General features: G+C 43.8%; 1 protein-coding gene across 4 annotated transcripts in view; it reads left to right on the forward strand.

The window, feature by feature from the left end:
- Positions 1–22,355, forward strand: part of LOC119437137 (target of rapamycin complex 2 subunit MAPKAP1) — a 121,273-nt gene that overhangs the window by 18,060 nt on the left and 80,858 nt on the right. For 2 of the 4 annotated variants that reach the window (XM_037704204.2, XM_037704200.2), the window contains exon 3: positions 2,116–2,229. The gene's annotated coding sequence lies outside the window, so the exon portion shown is untranslated. The remainder of the gene's footprint in view (positions 1–2,115; positions 2,230–22,355) is intronic. The other 2 variants (XM_037704201.2, XM_037704199.2) reach the window with 1 other exon arrangement.

Here is a 22,355-nt window from a genome sequence, read left to right on the forward strand (position 1 = left end):
AGTCGATTGCGGAGCTTCTTAAAGAAAATTGTCAGAATTGATAGATCACGCCATTTTAGAATACAGCTGTGCAGTTTATTTTTCTGTTTACAGCTGTGCAGTTTATTTTTCTGTTTAATCTGACACATCAGACTACAGTTAATCCATGGCTTCCGTAATCGTTTCTGTGATCCAAACAATTTCATAGGAAAGCAGTGTGTGTATATTTTACAAAAGGCCTTCAAAAACTGATCATACACGCTTTCTGCATCTGTTTTTATTAGTACAGCACTCCAGTCGTTATCTCGTACTTTGGATCTAAACAAATCCAATGCTGATTGAGTTATTGTTTGGTGAAATTTTCTGGGCATGCGCGTATGTTTATTAACAACAGAAGAGCTTAAATATGCCATGAATATGGGGCAGTGCTCACTGATGTCGCAGTTAATTGTGCCAGCAGCTGTTACAATTGTGTCAGCATTGGTAAAAAAGAGATCTATAACAGATGAACTGGTCGCTGACACTCGTGTGGGCATTATAATGACATTGCAAAAGCCAAGCGTGGTCAGTCTATTTAGCAGTTCCACAGGCATTGTTGTTTTCTGGGCAGATGTTAACGGTAAAGTCCCCACCAAGAATAAATCAGTACTTTTGATAGGAAGCATGCTCCATAAGGCAGTCAATAAAATCTAAAAAGTTTACCACATTTCCAGCAGGAGGGCGATAACAAACGGTAAAAATGGTGTCATTACAACGCAGACTGAGGGCCTTATAATCTGGTGTTACTACTGTGAAATCATTAACGATGGCATAGATGTTCATATTCAGAAAATAAATAGCTACTCCTCCACCTCGTCGGTTAGTTCGATTTAATGAATAGTGGGTGTCTCCATCTAGATCAGGCAGGCTGTTAAGTGTATTACACCACGTCTCGGTTACCATGATTGCATTGAAATTAAATGAAAAATTGCTAAGCAGCAGGGCAAAGTTATACTTGTTAGCGAGGGAGTGTGCATTCAAGTGCAGTACTGTTCCAACATTTTGGTTGGTTTGGTTGCATACTTTTATATTATTATTGCATACTTTTTATTATTATTTATAGTGATTGTCTCAATACAACCACTAACTTGTCTGGTCAGACTAATCTTTAAGCTTGATTTTGGCCTTGCTGTATGTAGCAAGATCTTGGGTTAGGTCAGATGTTGGCAAGAAATTATGCTTTCTGAATGGATTAATGGATAGGCCCACAGTGGATGTTTATGGTTAGGTTGACCCTGGCAGTGTGGCGATTTTGGATGGCAGCAGGCTATGCAGAATGTGTCGAAATGCAAGGTTGTGTTTACATTTTCAGTGGTCCAAGCTCCTGCCGAAAACCATATAATCTTATGAATGCAGCGCTTTTGTACAGGACTCTTGCTTTTAGGTCAGGAGAGAAAAAAAATGTTGCTGATGCTTGCAAGCTAAAATTGTAATGCATGCATGACTTTTTGTGGCATTTATGTTTTATGTAATTAAATACCATATTTCTTTCCTGGCGAAAGAGATTGATACAAAACATAAAGTGTTGTTTTGTAGAAATGTTTCACTGTGTCGGAGTGCTGTCAAACTGTTCCAGCGCAGCTCAAAAGGCAGCTGGCCATTTGATTGGTTGTCACAGCAGTAATGAAACAGCTGCACTGTTAGGCATGAAGAGCTGTAATCGTGCCTCTTGGAGGCAGTTCTGCTGTGCACCGATTCTACACTGAGTGTACAGGTGAATGCACCGACTGGCAAGAACATGTAAATGTACAATGGAGCTTTGTGCCAAACAGGAGTGAAGCTATGGTTCCAGTTTATAGTGGAGACTTGCCTTCTTGCTTGTTTATGTTGGATTCTTTGTGTGCATTTTCATGTCGGTGTAGACGCTCATTCGTTGAAGTCAAATTGGGGACTAGCACTCACAGAGTATGGCATGTGGCAGAAGTTACCGTGAAATGCCTTTATTTTTGGCGCACAACTTAGGTTCAGACACAATTACTCTGTGGGAAAATTTGGTACTTACAATTTTTTCTCTTTTTTTTTGTGTGTGTGTGTGTGAGAGTGAGTGAGTGAGAGAGAGAGAACTAAGTTATACCTAAATTTGTTTCTTTTTCGCAGAGCAGCTGGCACTGTGCGACAGAGACACCTTGGCTTTTAGGGAGAGCCGAATCTACACTCGGAGCAAGTGACGGTGTGGGATTTGTCATGGGAATGCATTTGCTTCAAAACGGGGTAAGATGTGTCATTATTAACTTCGATATATCTGTCTTCCTCTAGAAGGTGTCTAAAGTTTGATTTTGAGATAATTATGTACTCAATTTAACACCTCTCGTGGTGACTTGGAACTGCAGCAGCTGTACGCATTACTGTAGTTATCTTTTTGAAAGAAGCTTCATTCCAATCTGCTGTTTCGAGCTTGTGTTGTCCGTGCAGTATTTTCTTCCGACTATCGTTTGAGTATTCTTAACACATGACCTAGCTTTAAGGCATGGCTAAATCTAACCTTCATTCACAGCTGCATCCTTCAAGTGTTGTGAGGATTAATGGAGTTCATGTTTGGTTGTTTTCTCTCTCCAGTTGTGTGTTTTTGTTTGTGAAACATTTCAGTGTTGCTTGTGGTTGGCGTTATTGAGCAAATGTGTGAAGAAGGCAATAGTGAATTCATATTTGTATACTGCCAACTATTGCCACTCAGTTTACACTGTCTTTCCACTCGTTATGAGGCTTACCCACAGCGGTGGGTCATTGGCTATGGCATTGTGCTGCGGAGCAGAACGCCTTAGGTTTGATTGCCGGCAATGGCAGCTGCATACCGATGAGAGTGGAATGCAAGAATGCTCATATGCCGTGCTCTGGGTGCATGTTAAAGAACCCCAGGTGGTCAAAATAATCTGGAGCCCCCCACTACGGTACCCCTCATAGCCCTGTGAGCAGCTTCGGGATTGTAAACCCCACAATTTAGGTCGACCTTCATGGCCCCCCGGCGGAGGCAACACACTTCTTTGGCCTCCGCTTCACGTAGACGGCACCCCTGGACTGACCCGCCCGGGGGAAATCGGTAGTTGCCTTTTCCTGTCCCCCTCTCCAATCTGCGTCTTTCTCTCTTCCTTTCAATCTTTCCTGTCTTCTCCTCTCTTCTATTTACTTCCGACTTTCCAGGCAGCGAGGGTTAACCTTGTGTGGGTGGCCAACCTTGGGTACTCCAGATTGGGTTATAGTAGCACCAGTACAACTGGCGAGGGCTTGTCTTGCTCGCAAGATTTGCTCCGTCCCCATGTTGGGCTCGGTGGTGGGCGGTTGGCGCTGCTGCTGAACTCATGATCCCTATAATATGGCTTCCCGTAAACCGCTTTCCCTTGATCGCCCTCTGCAAAGAGGGCGCACCGATGCAACTTTTCAATTCTTTTTGCAAAACAACGAAGAACACTTTCCTAAGTACCATGTAATCCACAGTGAAGTCAACACGAGCTTGCGTAAATTCTCCCCTTTCATGGTGGCGAAATCCTTCGCAAACACCATAGGACCGGGCTACAAAGCCACAAAGATGACCAATGGAGACTTGCTCCTTGAATAAAAGGACAAAACACAATTTGAGAAATTGAATGACTTGAAATGCATTGGCGATGTAACAGTCACCGTGTCGGCACATCGAACCATGAACACGAGCCATGCAGTAATTTCAGAAGACGACTTCTTGGACCTTAGTGATGAAGAGCTGCTTGAAGGTTTTCAGGAACAAAATGTCATTAAAGTACAAAGAATCCTAATCTGCAGGAATAATAAACAACTTCGAACAAAGCACATTGTACTGACCTTTGAAACTAGTGTGCTCCCTAGTACACTATAAGCAGGCTCCATCAAAGTCCGTGTCAGGCCGTACATTCCAAATCCTCGACGGTGCTTTAAGTGCCAGAGGTCTGGGCACGGATCTCAGACATGCCGAGGAAAGCAGACTTGCGCGAAATGCAGCTCGAATGATCATGCATCAGACACTTGCGACTCATCTCCACATTGTGTGAACTGTGATGGAAGCCATCCAGCCTACTCTAGGACGTGCCCTAAATGGAAGAAAGAAAAAGAAATCATTGCATTGAAGGTCAAAGAAAATATAACATTCCTTGAAGCAAGGAAATGCCTTTCATACTTAGATCACCCCAGCTTTTCCGAGGTGGCGCGACTGGGGGCAGCGTCACAAATGCCTCGGGAGTCTACCGCGGTCACTGTCAGTGGTCCGGTATTCACTCCGCCCGCTCCCCTGATGACAGCAGCAAGTTCTGCTCCATCATCATCGAAGGTGGGCCTGCAGACCTCGGTTCCGCAGGTCCCAAAGCTAAACCGAACTCCACGGCCTGAGACGCGAGTTTCAGCGCCTAGTTCTCGATCCTCCAGCGCCTCAGAGAAGGTTATGGAGGTCGATCCAAGAACCCCGGCGTCATCGACGCCAAAAGAACAGCGCTCTCTGGAGCGCGCTAAGAAGGATAAAGTTCCTGTAACTGCACCGGGAAAGGGACCGGTAACCTAAACGGTTACCATCCTTATATACATATTTATCTATCCTTACCAAGTGCTCTTGAACACATACAACACAACTATTCCCTAATATGGCTACACAAATAATTCAGTGGAATGCCAGGGGCCTATTTCACAATCTAGATGATGTCAAAGATCTACTGAAGGAATATCAGCCCCGGCTGTTCCGTGTTCAAGAAACACATTTAAAGTCCACACACAAGAACTTCTTAAGACAATACATAGTTTTCAGTAAAGATCGAAATAATGGTAATTCTTCTTCAGGCGGTGTGGCAATTATAGCCCAAAAGTCAGTAGCATGCCAGCATGTTTCGCTCCAGACTTCATTCGAGGCAGTGGCTGTTCGGGCTATATTGTTCAATCATCTTATAACTGTTTGCTCCATATATATATCACCTGATGAACGGTTTGATACAGCAGAATTTGAAAAGCTGATTGACCAGCTTCCTGAACCCTATATATTAATCTGAGATTTTAATGCTCACAGCGCATTCTGGGGTGACTCAAGGTGTGACGTGAGAGGACGGGCAATAGAAAAGTTCCTTCTTTCATCTGGAGCCTGTCTGTTTAACAAGGCAGAGCCAACTTTTTACAGTTCTACACACAACACGTACTCATGTATAGATTTAGCCATAGGGTCAGCATCACTTCTTCCATACCTGGAATGGAAAGTTATTAGTAATCCATATGGGAGCGATCACTTCCCAACACTCCTAGAAACAACAAAGTGGCAGGATGGACCAGCTTACCCCAAAAAATGGAGACTTCATAGTGCAGATTGGTCAAAATTTAAAAACCTATGTACACTGTGCCTGGAAGATGTGGACCACCTAGGTGTAGAGGAACTGACCAGCTACATCACTGAACATATCCTCTGTTCTGTCCAAAACCGTGGTGGAACAAAGAGTGTGAAATTGCAAAGAAACACCAGAACAAAGCATGGAGCAGATTTTCACACTACCCAACAACAGAAAATCTAATAAATTTTAAGCGGTGCAAAGCGAATGGCCACCGTATCTGCCAAATATCCAAGAGAAGGCTGGACTCATTACGTGTCCTCAATAAACTCATACACGGATGCGAGCAAAGTATATAATAGGGTACGTAAACTAAAAGGACAATGCCGAAATTCTTTTCCTCTCATCACTGGCTCTGGTGATACGATAGAAGATCAAACAAACACTCTCAGTGAGCACTTTGAGAGGGTATCAAGCTCGGAAAATTATTCCAAAAAGTTCTTGCACCATAAAAGAATAGCTGAAAATATTCCTCTGCGTCCAAGGAAGTCGTCATCAGAAGGTTACAACAAACCACTAACATTCCATGAACTCAAGCTTGCCCTAGGCTCTTGTGGCAGCTCAGCTCCAGGTTCTGACAGAATAACATATGAAATAATAAACAATCTTCCTGATGAGACCCTAAACTGTATCTTTACTGTCTTTACAATAAGATCTTCGCAACTGGTCATATACCTTCATCTTGGAAAGAGGCAATAGTCTTACCAATACTCAAACACGGCAAAGACCCCTCCTTAGTTAACAGTTACAGACCAATTGCACTCACTAGCTGTTTACTTAAAGTATTTGAAAAAATGATTAACCGCTGCCTTGTCTACTTTTTGGAATATAATGGTATATTGGACCCTCACCAATCTGGCTTTCGAAGAGCGAGGTCTACAACCGATAATCTTGTTCTCCTTGAGTCATATATACGTGATGCATTTGTACGCAACCAATACTGTCTATCTGTATTCTTTGATCTTGAGAAGGCATATGACACTGCCTGGCGATATGGTATTCTACAAGACCTGTCGTCTTATGGAATTTGTGGTAGTATGCTGAACATTCTGCAAAATTACCTATCTGAAAGGAAGTTCCGCGTAAGAATTGGCACCGTACTATCGCGCACTTTTGTTCAGGAAAACGGAGTACCACAGGGAGGAGTGCTAAGCTGCACACTTTTTATAATTAAAATGAACTCTCTCCGCTCTGTTATACCACCTACGATATCTTACTCTGTCTATGTGGACGACATCCAAATCAGTTTCAGATCTTGCAACCTGTCCATATGTGAACGGCAGATACAGTTAAGCGTTAATCGGCTCGCCAAATGGGCAGATGAAAATGGGTTCCGATTCAATGCAGAAAAGACTGCTTGTGTGCTTTTCTCCAGACGAAGAGGGGTATGTCCTGACCCATGCATTTCGATGAATGGGAAAAGCCTGATCGTTGCGAAAGAACAAAAATTTTTGGGTGTAATCTTTGATGCTAAGCTCACCTTTATTCAACATATAAAACAGTTGACGCTGAAATGCCTTAAAACTATGAACATTTTAAGGACTCTATCTCACCAATTGTGGGGAACAGATAGGTATTGTCTCCTATCTCTTTTTAAAAGCCTTGTGTTGTCACGCATAGACTATGGATGTATTGTTTACCAGTCAGCTTCAAAGACAACACGTAAGCTACTCGATCCTGTCTATCACTTGGGTATCCGCTTAGCACTTGGTGCCTTTCGTACCAGCCCTGTCCAAAGTTTCTATGCAGAGTCGGATCAGTGGCCACTGGATTATCAGCGTACATATCTTGGAGTCACCTATGCAATAAGAATCATGTCGCTAAAACAACATCCATGCAAAGCACTCATAAATGATCAGTCCACAAATCAGTTGTATTTAAACTGGCCTTCACACGCCCCGCCGTTCCCGTTAGCAGTGAGGTCTGTTGCAGAAAAACTTGCAATAGTTTTCACAGATCTGCAGGAAACTGACTACGCCGAACTTAACCCACCTTGGGAGCAATGCCCAGTCACCTGTGACTTGTCCTTTAAAGAGCTTAACAAAAAGAGTTGTCCAAGTGCCCTCATTCAGCTACATTTCTTGGCCCTTGAAGACAAGTATAGATCTGTGGCATTTTTTACTGATGCTTCAAAGTCTGCAACTTCGGTATCATGTGCAGCCCATGGCCCAAACTTCTCCAACTCTAAAACCTTGCATAACCATAGCAGCATCCTTACAGCAGAAGCATACGGTATTCTGATCACTGTTGAGTACATAGTACAGCACAAGATACAAAAGTCTATAATATACACAGACTCTTTAAGCATTGTCACAGCCCTGTCCTGTGGCAAAGCAAGCCGAAACCCCGTATTAAACAAACTTTTAACACATACAAGTAGCGTATAAACTAAACCTTGCTCTTGTTGTATGCTGGGTTCCAGGCCACTCTGGAATCGCAGGCAATGAAATGGCAGACAAAAATGCTGGACAGCTGCTCATAGGGACACAATTGATGTAGGCTGGGTACCTGGTATAGACTGAAACCTGCGGTGCAAAAGGCGCTCCGTAAACATTGGCAAGCTGAATGGGACAAAGAAGCTGAAAATAAGCGGCACCTGCTCAAACCACAACTAACCAAATCTTTCCCACTGAAGCTTGATAGACACACCGAAGTCACCTTGGCACGACTCAGAATAGGACACACTTATGGGACACATAAATACCTCTTAACTTCAACTGACCCTCCAACCTGCACACGCTGCGGTGAGAACCTAACAGTCCTACATGTCCTTATTCAGTGTCCTGAACTTCACCGAGAGAAAGTGGCTCATTTTAAGGAACTTTACAAATACCAAATACCACCCCATCCCTCGATGTTCTTATCAGAAGATGCACTTTTTAACTTTAAAGGAGTGCTTAATTACCTTGCACAAGCTAATTTTCTAGAAATCATCTCATTCCATCCTAACCGTCAGATTGTGCCTCACAGGTGAGGTACAATCTGATGCACTAAAGTATGCATGTCTGAGCCCTCCCACTTCTTGCATAAGCAAGAATTGTACAGCAAGGGACTCGGACTATCCACAATAATTAAACATGTGTGCCGGTACGCAGCGCAGCTAAGATATTATATTTATTTTAGAAATTATTTTAAAATCAATGCACTAATAATATCTATGGATATCTATCTTACGCGTAGGCCTCTTTACAGCCTTTATTTTAAATCATAGTTTTAAACTCACAACTACATAAATCAAGACACAAGCCCTGGCGCTCTTTGGCCTTAGATGCCCTTGCGCCAATAAAATGCAATCATCAATCACGATTTAGGTCGCAGGATCGAATCCCGGCCACAGCGGCCGCATTTCGATGGGGGCGAAATACCGAAAACACCCGTGCTTGGATTTGGGTGAACGTTAAAGAACCCCAGGTGGTCCAAATTAATCCAGACTCCCCCACTATGGCGTGCCTCATAATCAGATGGTGGTTTTTGACACTTAAAACTCCATAGTTTAATTTTTTAAAGTTAATTTTATGAGGCTTAGCAACTGTGCATCTTATAGGGACCTTACCTGTTTTGTGCCTTATGTGCTGCTTTAGGTGCTGCCCTCTAGGAAGCATTGGCATCTTTGGTCTTACTTATCCAGAGTGCTGAGATCACTTGTTCATGCAGGCACACTCGTAGTGGATGCTGTAGTATTTCTAGAGGTGTTGGTCCTGAGCATTGATTTTGCTGTAACTAACTGGATGACTCGTATGTTCTGGCAGATGGCTGAAATTCACAGAATTTTATCCCTTTGCAGCACATTTTATTTAGCTACATAGCAAATGTGTCTTCAGTATTAAGGTGCAGGCCTGCCTCATTTGCAACCTGAAATTTTCATGGAAAAAGCTACAAAAAGCTACACCGGTGTTGTAAACAGTCTCTTTTTTAGCGAAAGCCCCTATACTGTAGCTACTAAAGCCCTATATGGTCCTACATGCCTTTTGTCTTGACTATATGTTTCTCTTTAGGCACTAACTGGTTCTGTTCAGTTGCCTGATTAACTGAAGTTCAAATATAAACAGCCAAAACACAATGTAATGTTTTGTGTAACTTACGCTGCAGGTACTCCCCCGTATGTCCCTTTTCTTGACTGAAATGTCTGCCTATAAACGGATCAGCAAGCTTTGGGTAGGCGAGATACCATAGTGAGGCTGATTTAAACTTCCATACGCAATGCAATAGTACTCCATGAAAGGAAAAGCTAGCGGCACCTTTAATTGATGCTTGTCAGGATGGTTCCTCTGTTTTCTGTGTTTGCATTTGCATTTTTTCATTTCATTTACAAATGTTCCTACAAATTTCAAAGGTTTGTTTGAAATCTGAGGTGCTTCATTCTGTACTTCAAGCGGATAGTCTTTCTAAATCAGGAAATTACCAACGTAAAGGGTCTCTGTGACAGCTCTGGCCATATTGTTCCTTGCTTTTTCATGCTATTTATTATTGTAAATGGGCTCACCAAGATCATCAGTGATTGATTGTGTCAGAATATATTTTAATGAGCCATTTCTGTGATAAACTTTGTTCTTCTATGTGTCATCATGCTGCAACAGCTGCTTCACTAAACACAAAACCAGACAGTTCATTCCTCTGTAATTAAATTTTATGGCATACTGAACAGCCATAGCTGTGGCTCAGGTTAATTATGAATCTGACATGCTGTTACAAGAGTGCGAGGCAGAATAGTTTGTCAATGTTCATCTTGAAGATAATGAAGGCACTACAAGGAGACAGAATGCATAGAGCCATGAAAACTCAAGACAAGCATTTTCTTGCACCTGTAGAGACAATTGTTAGAAAGTATATGCCCTTTCTTTTTCACTAACACTCTTTGTGCTGTGTTTATTGTCGCACTCGCAGTAACTTCAGGATGCTATGCTGTTATTAGGGGTGCAGTTGAACCCAGATATATCGAACCCACTTATAACGAATTATTTTGTATATCGAACAGCTGTAAAATCCCCTTGAAAATCCCATGCAAATGCATAGGGCTGGCGCATGCGTATATTCACCAGCACATTCGATATATTGAACGCGGCGCCACGCCCATGACCTCGAAGTGCACTTCTTTGTGCACTTTGAGGTCGTCTGGCACCTGAAGGTGGAGAAGAGAATGTGCAGTCAGTTGAGCCATGTCGAGTTGTTCGACTAGCCCGCGTGCTACCTTGAACGTCAACTTCCTTTTTCCCGATTTTCGTGGCGTCGTCGTGCGGGCTGAGTGCCTATTCATGAGTTCATTTTCAGCAAGCGATGGACGCTGCAAGTGTAAAGAAAATAATCAACTTGGTCTTCGCAATGAAGTTGAAAGTGGTCCAGCAGTTTCTTGCAGGTAAATAAAGTATGCTTGCTTTTTTTTTTTTCTTTCGGAGTTGTGTGCAGTAACTTAGCGGCCCTCAGATGCACCAATCGGTAAGCCGCCGTTTGCCTCAGGGCCTATTATTTTATATATCGAATTACCTATATATCGAACTTTTTTGTGATCCCCTTCAGATTCAATATATCTGGGTTCGACTGTAGTAGTTTTTGAAACCGAATCAAATACAACTCGAATATTGCCAGAAGCAAAGTGAATCAAATATTGAATATTTTTATAATAGTTTGCGAATAATGTACAGGGGGCCTTCTCATCATTAAATCACAGTTTTCACATCCTTGTATTCACAACATTAGTAAGTTTTTCATTAGACTGCACATTTAAAGCATGCTTTGTTAAAAACACAAAGAGAGCATTGGGACCAACTAAGCACTTTCTTCGCTAACCCAGGGCTCTTCGAAGCACATGCGGTCATGCATTATTATATAAAGTTTAGAAGGGTGGCCTTGTGGTGGGCCAATTTACATCTGTGTACACCTTTGCGACCAAACCATAAATGTGTGTCATCTACGATGATGGCAGAGCAAAAAAAAAAAGACCTTTTATCTAGTTAGAATGGTAACTGCAGCCATGTGTTGATTAGACCCAACCAACCACAGACGGTCTTGGTGCAAATCATTCACCACGCCTGTGGGAGGCAGACTAGAACTGCCATGGGAACCTACCGGTAAAACTGGTACAGGCATGCTTCCAGCCTGGTGCTTGGATTTTACGGTGCCTGAACACTTCAGAGGTTTCTGCCCACCAGAAGCTGTTCCTACCCCACCAAAGCACCAATAAGTGCACTGGGATGCCACTTGGGGAAATTGCCGCCATGGGAGTGGCTCAGACCCCCTTGACGGATTACGGCCTTATTAAAAGCACAAAGACACCTGCGTACCACTCCAGTGCCCAGCTCAAGGGCACACGCAATCCTGGTGGGGTGGCTTTGGCTTTGTGCTGCTAAGCCCGAGGGCACGTGATCGAATCCCAGCCACGGCGGCCACATTTTGATAGGGGCGAAATGCAAAAACGCCCTTGTAGCATGCATTGGGTGCACGTTAAAGAACCCCAGGTGGTCAAAATTAATCCATAGTCCCCCACTGCAGTGTGCCTCATAATCATGTCATATTTATTGCGCATAAAACTTCGGAGTTAATTACATAATTAGATCAAGGGCATAATGTCAAAGGCGTGCAATGCGCCAACTTGGGGGCAGCTGATGCGGCTGGAAAAACTACTACTTCGGGTGCACGCATACAGCAAAGGCAGGGAACAATCTAGTCAGTCAGCAAAAGAGAAAACTATTGATTCAAATATGTTGCAGTGAAACGTATTCAGATTTAGTCTGATGAGAGGACACATGTGTTGCTCTATGAATAGTACCAAACAGTACCCACTACCGAATGTCTAGGCAAATTTTATTTTGTGTGATCGTGGTATAGCCGGAAATGTCTGGCTTCCCTAGTGATGCAGCATGCTCTAGTACATTATGTCCACTGTGGATGAGATGGAAGTTATCGCATTTTTGCTTCAATTTCATGTTTGCTCGTGCAAAGTCGATGATGTGAAGTATTCAAAAACTGTTAAAACAAATGGATTCAGATTTTCACATTTTTCTATTCGATTCGAGGACTGAATTGAATAGGACAGTATTCTGTTCGTTAATCGAAAGTTTCAAATATTCACACACCCCTAGCTGTTGTAGCCCACGGGTTGCATTGGACATAACCTCCCGCCCTCCTGCATTATCGTATAATACCAAGAGATTCCAAGATATCCCTGGGAGCAGGCTACATTTCTGGGTTTTACTGAAAAAAAAAGGATATAAAAATGCGATAGCCAGTCCAGTAAACACAGCTTTAGAAAGATCGCACTTCTTTCATTTGTTGGTGTGGAATAATTAAATATTTTTTATTTTGTTCTTATTTACAGTAGTGTCCAGTTGTGACAGCAACCAGTTGTGTTTTACTGATACGGCTCCCATGCCTTATGTAAATTCCTACAGTATTTGTCCAAGTTCATCAATCAACCTTTGTCTGAAATAGTTCTATTGGGACCTTGGCCGGACCCTTGTCGTTGGCGTGATGTTCTAAAGGTTCTTGTCAAATTCTTGCACGAGAGCAGTCTGGATTTGATACTTTAAAGAGTGTTTGTTGTTCAAGTTCATCATTCACCACCATTTTTGTTCTCGTAATCAACACTTTTCTCACTTGATTTTTTTCACTCCCGATTTCGTTCCCTAATGCTGAGTAGCAGGTAAGAACTTAAGTTCGAGCCAACCTCTCAGTTTTTCTATCATAATAAATCTCTCTCTCTCTCTCTCTCTGCAGGCACCTTCAATAGTTCGAATAAATTATGATGATAATGACAGCCAGCCAATCTTGCTGTCAAACATGATGCCGATACAGCTATAATAGACATTGTCGAGTTCATTTAGAAGAAATGTATAAAACATTCGTGCAGCTCATCATTCTTAGGTCCATCAAGAGCAATGAGATAGTCACAGCTTCTTCAGTGCTGGCCGCATGTTTTTGTTGCATCTTGCTGGGAAAGCAGAATAATCAGTCTAGATTGGTGGATTGCTCTTTCAAGGCTCTCTTTATTCCTTCAGCACGAAAAAAAAAAAAATATGAAGAAATTAGCATTTTCGCCTAAAGGCAAAGCATTGAAAGCGATAGCAATGTTTAGTGTTGCGCTGTAGCATCTCCACACAGTGCTCCAACAATACGCGGAGGCAACATGGCGCAATGCAGCCCGCGAAACAACTGTTACTGTGCAGCAGGTGGCAGAAACCAGGCATGTCACAATGTTGGTGCAATGAGGAGTACCTCGAACAGCGTTACAGGTGTTGCACCTCAATGGCGCGAAAGGCCAACAGAAAGCCATTGGCGTTTGTCAGTGCCTAATTAAAGGATTAGATAGACTTACCTTGACATTTACTATCCGCTCCACTGATACCAGTGTATGCTCCGCAGTGTGGTACACACACACAGATTCTCAGCAGGCATGCTAATGTGTGTGCAGGCAATGCTCATGTTAGTAGCGGAAGCCAGAATGCTGCCCTGGCTCCAGCAGAGCCTATTAAGCAGAGCAGGACAGTGCGTCTACTTTGTTGTTTTTGCAGCCAAACGCGCTGCATATCTCTGGAAGCCTTCTAATCCTCCACGCGTGGACCACACATGCGCCGCGGCGTTGGTACGAGGACAGCATGACGGCGCTAGCGTAAACACACCTGGTCTCTTTAGTGCAGGAAAAATGCAGTAAAGTTGTCAGATTGTAATTTTTATTTTCAAATGCAGTGTAACCCTTTCTTTTTTACCTAATAATAAACAAGTACCCATCTTCAGCCAGATGATGCCAATACAGTCAAGCCTCGTTATAAGAAAGTTGCATCCGACACAAAAATACCCTTGGTACTATATCCAATATTCTTTTAATCACGCGTTTGTTGTTAGCTGATATTCGCAAGAAACATACTAGATTTACTTAACTATATCCGATAATTTGGTATACCTGGGTCCGTCATTTTGAGGTTCAACTGTATTTGCGGCATCGTGAGGAACATCATGCAGAAATGTCAAAATGACTCCGATACCCATAGTTCATTTTTACGTCCTTTCTAGCAGTGAGACAATGGCTTTTTGTGTGTGCATGGGTGAGAGAGAGAGATAGCTGTCTGCCGTGCCACCTTAATATTCCTTCTTACTATTTGCTCATTCTTCATTAACGGCAGCACTGTGAATCATGATTTTACCAATTTCACGGTCATGCACTCGTAGTGAGATCTTTGATGATGGCCATACAGGGTGATCCACTATGAATGCAATGAGCTGTTCAGTGCAGGTATTGAGATAACAAAGGTCTGTGGTGCATTGTCTGCTCAGGATTGGGCGCTCCCCTCCTGGCTGCCTACGGAAATCTTGTTGGTAATTTCGGTCAGTAGTACTTCGTCATTTCAGTAGTCACCCAGTTTAGTCTTTCACGGTTGTGGGAAACCCCTCTGCTGTTGGCGGCGATTTGTCAGGAGTGTTAAGCTGAGCTAAAGTGGTTCAAGTGATTCAGCTACTTTGCCAAATAGTACTGTTCCTTGACGGCAGTGGCACACCGACGGGGGGGGGGGGGTTCGGGTGTTGTAACCCCCCCCCTGAGGCCGAATTAACCCCCCCCCCCCCCTCCCATGCGCCCAGCCCCACCAGTCCACCGTACGTGTGCACCTTCAGTGCTCTGTTCACATTGCCATTACAATTCAGGAGGTGGCTTGAGGGCGAATTTTCCTGATTAACAAAAACACTGTATCATTGTCTTGTATTTATTCATTCACTCTTAGGTTACTTTGAGTAAAACGCTGAATAAACATCGTCATCATCCTTGGTGTCGTTATTATTATAATCATTAGGCATTTTATTTGCTGTTGGATTCCTCTGGCTAAAGCAAGGAAATTGCATATTATGCAAAGTGCTTGCTTCCCCCCCCCCCCCTCCCCCCAAACACAGAAATTCAACCCCCCTCCCCTGGCATAGATCCTGGGTGCGCTACTGCTTGAAGCGCACCACCATCCTCGATTTTGTCGTTCAATATTGACGCCTCTCTGACAATCGGACCCATGCACATGATCTCAGCCGAACCAGGAGAACATGTACGTTGTAGTGCAAGGCGTGTACCGCACTGGCCAGCTCAAGTCATGTGCACTTGTTATTATGGGGCCAACGTTTGCACCATCATGCCTACATCTATGTGTATCACAGTTCCTATCACAGTTCTTTTCTCTGAAGATGAGTGTCGACCTCCTAGCCAGACATTCTTCATTGTTCAGGGGGAAAAACAATGGTACTGCATCTGCTTTGTACCAGAAGCTGTGAATCCGCTTAAGTGAGTTAGCAGATAATTTTACTGGCCGTAGCCTTGTATATGGTGAGGCCATTGGGAGCAGAAAAAGCAGCACTACTCTTGGTGCATCTCTGTATCCCTGTGTGTTCGAGCACATTACTAGAAAAAGGGTAAATGTTATAGATAAGTAACCAAAGGTATCTTAGATGAGGTTGGACCTGGGTTGTCTAAATTTTTGAGACAGCCATTGGATTGAGAGCATAGCAGGACAAGCATTTGCTATTTTTAGGTGACGGTGATTTCAGCGTATGGTAATAATATTTGATGAAAGGTTGTAAAGGCCTTTTGGAAGAGGTAATGAAAGGATGTCGAAAGCAATGAAGGGTAGTTGTAAAGAGGCAAAAAAGAAAAAAAAAACTTGAAATGCAGTCCAAAGACTGCTAGAGACAACAACCTTTTCATGTTCTTGCAACGTGTTCCGCTTCACTTGCTTGTTAGTGCAAGGGACTGTCAGTTTGTTCTGATAGCATGTCAAGGAACGCCCATATCTGTAACTTACGACAAGGTCACAACAGTATCTATTGCCTTTATTGTAGCTATGCAGTGCACTCAAATTGCTTTGCAGATTTCTAGCACTGCATGGAGTACTGGCAGTGTTCTCAGTTGTTCCCTTAATGCGTGCATAGGAGTTGACTAGCGCAAGTACACTTTCTCACCTTTGTTTATTCAGTCTTTCGCTCACTTCCCGTTGTTCATGACCTGAACAGGGCTAGAATAATGCAGTGCCAGATTTCAGAACTGCTCTTAGTGGCACTCACCAAAAAATAAAATATTAATAGACCACTTCAGGGGTTGCATCAACCAGACACGAACACTGCTGAATTAATGTGAAAAATAAAAGCAGTATGAACCATCACAAAGCCCACTGTGGCATCGGGCCTCGCACGGTGAGGCGGCCGGGCGCGAGACCTACATGGTGAAGCCTAACGGCCGGGGCGCTGGGCGCCACAGAGAAATGAGACGACTCCGTTTATTTTGAGAGCAGGCAGGGATCAGCGTGAACGCTGATTACAACATTAGGCGCGGCCTGGTGCCAGTGGTCAATTCGAAACCGAAACGAGGCAGAATACAACATCACCTCTCCCTTTAAAAAAAAAAAAGTGAAAGTATCTTCCCTTGCCAAAGAAGCATAGTGGCGGGGGACACAAAAGTTTACAGAATGAAAATGGAAAATTATGTAGTTATACAGTATCTAAATGTGTAAGCATTGCAAAGGCCAATTTAGACAGAAATGCAGTGGAAATGCAGAGTCATTTGCAGGTACAAGGTACTTTCGTGACGATATGTCATGTTTAAGCACCGTATGGTGGATTGGAATAGGAACTTTTAAACATTGTGAAATACCACTTGACAAACGGACAGAAGTGCACTAAGTGCAGACATTATACAGTAGACATTATACAGTAGAAAACGTCATCTCGAACTATAGCTACCTTAATTTTAAGACGAGTTTAAACAGTAACCAAGCTTAGTTCTTTTTTTTTTTTTTTTCAATAGAACATTACGCAAGTAACTCTTGTACAGAATAATGCACAACTGTACATGAAACACTGGGAAAAAATGTAAACACTGCAAAATGTATACACTGCAAAAATATCTGAAATACCCGTCCTTGGGTATCCTTGTACAACAAGGTCATATGTAATGAGGAAGAAATGTGAACGTTCGTGTGACCTGCTTGGAGACGTGTGGCTCACTCGCTTTGAGCCTCAATCAGAGTAAATGGCTGCACGGCCGTTTTGACTTGAAATTGTGCTTAGCGCATGCATGGTTAAGCAGACATAACGAATTCTCGACACGGACTACGCGAGTCCGTGTAAAACCCCTACTTGAAGGTAAAGTACCTAACCTAACAAGTGATGTACCAGACACTTGTATTTTTTTCCATAAACTAAGACAGTAATACTATTTGGGGACATAGTCCTTAAGCCATGCCGGAGGTTGTTTAGGTCGAGTAGACCTACGGAGGACTAGCTCTGGTTGAGAAGGAGGAGTATAAAAATCATTATTGGATGATGAGCTGGAAGTTTGTGCACTGCTGTCCTGAGACTCCTCAGGAGTACCAGGCTGAGACAAAAAGTTAGACGGAAGCTCGACGGATTCTTCTGCGGGGGATGTACCAAGTGACGGTTGTGAAACGGAAGGAAAACCTGTACCAGTAGGAATGAACACAGTAGCATCGGCCAGTCGATGCAAAAGTTCATCAGTCCTGGGAAGAAGAAAGGCGTTGACGATGATTGCTTTGTTGGGTTCTCGAAGATCGACGTAGAGGTGAATGGTATTGTCCTTTTTCAGAACCACGACGAGCGGAGAGATCCACTCGGACACTGACACTCCTTCGATGATATGAACCGATTCCAGACGATGCAGTTGGGCGGAGATTTGCTCACAGAGAACCAGAGGTAGCAGACGTAGTTTCACTGAAACTGGATGAACAGAAGGTCGTAGACGAATGTCATGGATGAAGCCCTTTACAAGTCCTAGTTGACCTTAGAACAGATGAGCGAATTCTGATGAAGCGTTTTGCGGTAGAGACGAAGACTTGATTTCCGGAACAGCCGGTGTTTCGGTCACTTGTTGACACGAAAGGGATGATCCATGAATGTCGATGCCTAGGGCTTGTATCGCGTCTAGGCCCAGAAGAGACGTGCTTTCGTCGGTGACGGGAAATGTCACGACTGCACAATTGTTGCTGTATTTCACAACCACGGAAAAATGTCCTGAATGCAAAATTTATTGCTGGGAATAGTTGAGTCAGCGACTTAAAGGACATAATGGGAAGACCTTGAAATGTTCCTCGTACGTAGCGCTGTTCATCAGCGAGACAGTAGCTCCGGTATCCACAAGAAGCTTGATTGAAGTATTGCCAATGAGAACTTCGGTGAAGATTATTGCCGGACGGACATTTGGTGCTTGTATTGTCAGTACTGAAGAAACTGTACTTGCCGAATCTGTTTCAGCTGAAGAAGAAACAAGCTGAGCTCTTGCTGAAGACGTGTGATGCATTCGGTTCCGTGAATGGCCAACTGTTGCATAATGTCCCACTTTTCTGCACGTGCGGCAGGTAACGTGCTTAGCCGAACAGCCTGGATCGGATGCTATGCCCTGAGTTGATCCACACTGGTAGCAATGGACAGTGGCGTCTTGACTGTGCTTGGAAAAACCTTGCCGAGCGCCATGTTGGTCGACTTCCCCAGATCACGACTTCCCGCCATGTCGTCGGGCGCCATCTTGGACTGGTATGGTCGAGGAAGAAACTTGGTGAGGTCCGCCATCTTGAGCACCTGGGCGAGGAAGGCGATAGTTGGCGATGCCATCTTGCTGCGGAGAAGAAACGCGCTGTACTGTAGACCCGGTGAAAACTTGAAGTTCCTTATGGGGAACTTGTTCAACGCTTCACCCGATTTCTTCCGCTTTCTTGAGCATCAACGATGGTCCCTCGTAGAGAAGCCTCTCGTGGATTCTTTTTGACGCGACTCCTTGCAGAATTTGGTCACGGAGCGAATCATGCCAAGCGCCGAACTGCGCAGGCTGCAGCCAAGTGGTGAAGCAAAGCCACGAATTCTTGAAAAGACTCCCCTGGCTGCTTGTCATCGGTCTATGAAGATCATACGATGGACGAGGCTGTTTGTGCTGTCTTCATAGTGCTTGTCCAACAAGCGGATGATATCTTGGAATTGTAACGTAGCGGAGTCCACTTGCGACGTCAAGTCGTAACAGAGACGCTGACCCTTGAAACCCAATTCTACAGCAATACAGCTTTCTTCCTCTCCTCCGGTAGCATATCGCCTCCGGCCACCTGCAGAAAAGTGTGGCAACGAACGTTTCCACGTGAGCCAAGGTACGGCGGGTGTAGCCAGAATAGGCAGAAAAGGCGGCGGCGGAGAAGCGAACGCCAGAGTTGAAGCGGTGGTGGACAAAGGAGAAGTAGACGCAGGCTGCATCGAGTCCATGCTGGCAGCAGAAGTAAGCAGAAGTAGAGCAGCGACAGGAGGGGAGAGCAAGTTGGTAGCGAAAATGCTTTACCTCGTTGCCAAGATGTGGTATCGGGCCTCGCACAGGCGAGGCAGCCGGACACAAGACCTACGTGGTGAGGCCTAACGGCCAGGGCGCTGAGTGCCACAGAGAAATGAGACAACTTCTTTCTTTGGGGACCAAACGATGACTCCGTTAATTCGGAGAGTGGGCAGGGATCAGCGCGAACGTTGATTACAACATTAGGCGCGGCCTGACGCCAGTGGTCAGGATCAATTCGAAACTGAAACAAGGCAGAATAGAACAACCACCTGTATGTCTGTAAGATATAAATTGGTAGTCTTTTTCGAGGTTTCTCTTTATTGGCTGATTTATGCTGCTGTTTTGACGGCAGAATAGGCCTCATTGGAGGTTAATGTATCCACACGCAGTTGGTTTAAAACTTTGTCGTAGGGCAGCCACATAGTTTCATTTTTTTTTTTTTTTTGTCAGGCTTGCTCTATTCATGGCACTTGGGATTAACTTGTGTCTCTGATATTCATGCAGAAGTGCAGCATAATTCCTTTTAATTTTTATTTGCTTCACGTGTATGTGTTTGGCCATTACCAAGAAGTTCCGTATGATCATCATGCAGTGCATACATGCTGCTTGTAATATTCCTGAACTGAATGTCATGCATTGATATTTTCCCTGCTTCTTTGGAAGGCTGATGATTGTAGTTTTTTGTGACCGAACTTATGGATGCATCCATACTTGGAACAGACAAGTATTCAGACAAGATTGTCTGAGGATATATATCGTGGTTTCGATTCCGCCCAGTACTCGAGAAATTCTAAAGGATTCTTTTTTACATTGAAGAGCAGCACATACCCAGTAGCACCTACCTAGTGACCCAAGGCGGTGTCGGAGTGGTTCGTTGATGAGTGGCCCAAATTGGTGCAATGGTTGATTTTGAACCCAGTTTCTTCAGCTCGGCAGCCTGATGCTCCACCCATTAAACCATGACCTACCCAGTGACCCAAGCTGGCGTCAAAGACGTTAGATGTGGACAAACATACCACAAACTGGGTAAGTTCCCAAAGAATGTGAATCGCATTTAAAAAAAAAAGAAAAGAGAAAAGTTTGTAAGTTTGATCTTCGTCTCTCAACTTTTCAAGAAATATGTCCATTGTAGTTCAGCACAGGCATGACAGGAGGCAGTGTGGCAGGAAGTTGCTGGTGCCAAGAAGACAACTCACAGCAGACGTGAATGCAAAATAAAAGGATTATGTAGAGGGATTGTCCTGACATTACTTTTCAAGAACCAGCGTTGCCCCTCTCACGAGTAGAAAGAAAATGCGTTGCGACAGGATAGATGTACTGTTAAAAGTTGAGTTAATCCCTCTACAGCTGCGGAAATCACTTTCACCTCTAGGGCATGCAGTCAAATAGACATACTAGTTTGAAGGCAAAGGCAAAGCAGTGTATTGCTACGAGACAGTAGCAGAAGGCAGATTGAGAAAAGATAACTGGCTAGCATATGTGTACAAATTCCCTTTGAGGTGCATTTGCCACAACATTCTTTGCTTGTGACTGCAGCATTAGTTGCTGCAGGTGTACGTGATGATACACCTTCAGGCATAGTTGTTACGCATTCATTCACGGTCAAAGATTTGTTACAGAAATTGGGCAGTTTCGGCCGAAGGCAGAACCATTGAAAGTGATAGCAAGGCTTAGTGTTGTGCTGAAGCTCCTCAGGCAGTGTTCTAAGATTACGTAGGAGCGACATGCTGGCATGACACAGCACACGAGGCAACTGCTGCCACGCAGCGGCAGCAGTGCTTTTGCAGTTATTAGGCGTCTCACAACACTGACAGGATGAGTGCTGCCACTGTCGCACCTTCAATGGTGCACGAGGTAAAACCGAAGGAAAACCGTCCGAGTTAGTAGCCTCAAGTATGCTGTTACTTTGCTCAGATTACTGTATTCACCACTGGATGGTATGCACATGGCTGCTCAGCAGGAACGTTAGTGTTCGTGCACATGCGCCCACTTGGCTTCCTTGCTTTTACAGCCAAACGTACCACATGTCTCTCTCATCCCTGGACCCTCCATACGTGGACCACCATGTGCCATTCATAGCTTGACAGCAAGGCGAGGGATGGTGGAGTGCCTGGAATGTTCATATATTGCTATCGCAATAATAGTTTTTCATCGATGGTATACTCACAGCTTGAGGCTGGAGAACAGATTCTTGGGCATTTTGTTCATGTAAACCACTGTAATGGCCAGTAATTTTCAAGCTAAATGCCACTGTGCCCAGATTAATGAGGCTCTTTATTGTAAAGCCAGTAAAGGCACATAGTAAGTCTATGAGCCAGAACAACCAATATTTTTGTTTCTGCATTCACTCAACTCATCAACTTGCATGAACTTGAAGAGTCATGCGTGACTCACGCCGTGCCCCTGATTCCACATCATTGTCTCGTGATGCAATGTGCATCTGTTTACATTTCGTTCCATTTTTTCAAATTAGAGTCTGGTGTATAATATCACTATGTGAATAACTGTAGTGCTAGGTATTGTGTTGCCGATTCATGTTTGCTACAGAATGCCAGTGCTTTTCCTTTTCATCTCCTCCTCTGTCACCAACTAGTATCAAGAAACATAGCTGCAAATTTAGTATCAGTGCTACTAGTAAATTGAATTGTAGAAAAAAAAATTTTGTCGTAAAAAAAAAGGGGGGGGGGGGGGGCAATTATTGCAAGAAAATATATTTTTGCTGTTAGATATTAGTTTTTGTCCAATCA

Source organism: Dermacentor silvarum, chromosome 1 (assembly GCF_013339745.2).
Source record: "Dermacentor silvarum isolate Dsil-2018 chromosome 1, BIME_Dsil_1.4, whole genome shotgun sequence".
Lineage (NCBI taxonomy): Eukaryota > Metazoa > Arthropoda > Arachnida > Ixodida > Ixodidae > Dermacentor > Dermacentor silvarum.